Consider the following 2,986-nt stretch of genomic DNA (forward strand, 5'->3'; position numbering starts at 1 on the left):
TGACAATGCCAAGTTCAGCGAGGAAATGTTTCCTGGACGTACAGCTGCCCAAAAACTGGCCGTCAAAAGAAAATTCTCGGTGGACTTCATGAAGAGATGCACCGCAGAATACGACGTAGCAGTCAAGAAGTTCCGAGGTGACGCAGGAAAGCTGGTCAACACCCTGAGTTATGCCACGGATGCCATAATACACTGCTACTCGGGCAGATGTGGCAAGACCTGTGCCGAACACTCTCGTCTGTGGCGGCACACCCGAAAGACACTGGGCCAAAGACTACCTCCCAACCCATGCCAGAACACTGAACCCGACTGATGACGATGAGGAAACCTTACGCCAGCTCATCAACTTCCGATTCAGCCGGACAACACTCATAGCCACCAGATATGGGACCAACATTCAGAAGTCTGAGGGACTACATCGCGGGTATTCAAAATCCAACCCAAAGAATGTTACCTGTTCTCGGAACTTTGAGCCTCAGATCTTCTCCTCTATACACCGGATGAATCATGGACCCGGAAAATCGACTGCCCTCAAGTGTGCTGCACTCGGTTCATCAATTCCTGAAGGCACTCGTCTTACGCGGCAACTGAAAAGAAAGCAAGAGTTGTACGAACACAGCAAACAGAGGAAAAGATCTAAGACCTATCGTACCAGGAGACAAGTCCTTGTGAGAGAAAAATTCAATCTATATTTCCAGAGAGGGACCGAGACTCAAACAGGGTATCTGAAGGGCATGAGTGATCCCCCTTACCACAGTGTAGCCCAAGGACAAGTAACGAACACTCCTACAGTAAGCAGGGGGAAAAAATAGTGTCGAGTGAAATTTGACTTACCTCGATTTAACTTTCAAAAAGACAATCTGGATATCCCGGGTGCTTCAGACAGACTTTAGGTACTAAATGTGTACATGTTTGCCTTTCGTTATTTATGTGTGGTGCTTCTAAACTTAAATGAAGTGGATTAATGCAAAGACTGTTGTGACATATGTGTGATACATGTTTATTATGTGGAATGTGTAATGCATTTGTATGTAACATGTACATGAGCCTGTGTGCCAATAAAACTTTACGTGTACCCTCTGGAAATGTTATTTTAACTCTGCCATAGATATTCCCCCTACCCCGTCTGTTTGTAGCCAAGTTAACATCATAAAAATTACACCCCAACCCATTGACCCTACCCCTATCTACCTTCTCTAATAAAACTGCTAATTTCTCTTCTCGCCACGTGGCATCCATTGTTTTTTTTAAATATGTCTATGTAATTACCCAGACTCCCCATCTCGATTTAAAAAAGTACACCAAACACGTGTATATGTAAACATTTACCTCCCGGATTGCCTCGCTGCAGGTTGCACCACTCTATTAATTTTGCCTATATGTTCTTACCAAAATTACTCACCTTTGACCTGACCCTGCTGCCTTAAAGTAAACTTTTCAGAAGTTGTACTTTCACATCATGTAGTACAGTTCTTAATGAGCATTTTCATACCAAAAAATACATACCCATCCAGCAAGGCGTGAGAGTTTGTTTACATCGAAGTCAAGCACGTGCAAAATCAGCTGGTCAAAAGCCAAATCACCCACCTCTACAACAAAAATTCAAAAAAATATTTAAATCCTTCTTTCATGGTTTTTACTCACAAAATTTCAAACACAATACTTGAATTTACATCTCATAAAAAATTGGAGAGCCTACCTCATAAGGAAAGTCCCATAAAACATGCAAAGTTCCAGGAATTATTTTCTTTCAGCCATGATTCGACGTGAGCCTCCACATAAATAGAGTGATGCAACCTGCACCAATCATCCGAAATTACAGTGTAGAGGTGAAATAAACCGGTCTTCCGGATATACCCTTAAAAACGGAAGTCCGCTTCACGGTCTACGGTAGCGCTACACGAGACACCCACGCTACTACAGATTGAACACAATGCATAGATAAAAATTTATGGCACCTCAGCTGATGACGTCTCTGAATAAGAGATAGGTGACCAGACAGGGCTCTAAACAACACACTAATATAATTATATTGAGTTAGAACTTACAATATGAATTTCAGTGATAGTTAAATTTTCGGGACTTCGCGTTGATCCATGACGGTTACCACGAATTCACACCCACACAAAATTGCTATGAAAAACAATGCACAATTAGAGAATCTTTAATAATTTATGGATCACAATTTTAACGATCTACTAGTTTAACTTCCCCCACGCAAAGCGAGAAAGCTTATTTAAAAAGCAAGAGACCCACAGACCTTTCCGTTAACTTGAGTGTTGATTTAAAGTATTGTTAATCCCATGGGCTACGAAATATATGATAATTTTCGTGTTCTGCATGATTTCATTTAGGTTAGATTCTAATATTCAGCATCAATATAAAACAAGATGTCTCCTTTTGGTCCATACTGATGAAAGACTTCATATAGTATATATTATATCAAATAACACTTGATCCCGCTTCAGAGAAATTTGTAGATATATGATTGGACGAAATCGAATCACATGGCTCTCCCTGATCAAGATATAGGGCTCTCAGCGGATGTGACCGGTCTACAGGGGATGCTTGCTCCTCCCAGGCACCTGATCCCACCTCTGGTATATCCAGGGTTCCATGTTTGCCCAAATTTCTATTTTGTATTGCTTATGAAAGGTGAAGATAACGAACAGTGATCAATGAAAGGTAAAGATAACGAACAGTGATCAATCTCATAACTAATATAAAGGTGGAGATAACGAACAGTGATCAATGAAAGGTGAAGATAACGAACAGTGACCAATCTCATAACTCATAAAAAGGTGGAGATAACGAACAGTGATCAATGAAACATGTACCTCCTATTTTGTAATGCTTATTGATCTCTGTTCGTTATCTCCACCTTTCATTGATCACTGTTCGTAATCTTCATCTTTCATTGATCACTGTTCGTTATCTTCACCTTTCATTGATCACTGTTCGTTATCTTCACCTTTCATTGATCACT

At 40.7% G+C, this 2,986-nt stretch overlaps 1 long non-coding RNA gene across 1 annotated transcript; it reads right to left on the reverse strand.

Annotated features, from left to right (window-relative positions):
* Nucleotides 1-248: 248 nt before the first annotated feature.
* On the reverse strand, nt 249-1,769 carry LOC125672439 (uncharacterized). Its single transcript, XR_007368993.2, has 3 exons — nt 1,700-1,769; nt 1,507-1,589; nt 249-587 (listed from the first exon to the last, which is right to left on the reverse strand). It is a non-coding gene; the product is annotated as an uncharacterized LOC125672439 (long non-coding RNA).
* Nucleotides 1,770-2,986: the final 1,217 nt, after the last annotated feature.

The sequence above is a fragment of the Ostrea edulis genome, chromosome 1 (assembly GCF_947568905.1).
Source record: "Ostrea edulis chromosome 1, xbOstEdul1.1, whole genome shotgun sequence".
NCBI lineage: Eukaryota > Metazoa > Mollusca > Bivalvia > Ostreida > Ostreidae > Ostrea > Ostrea edulis.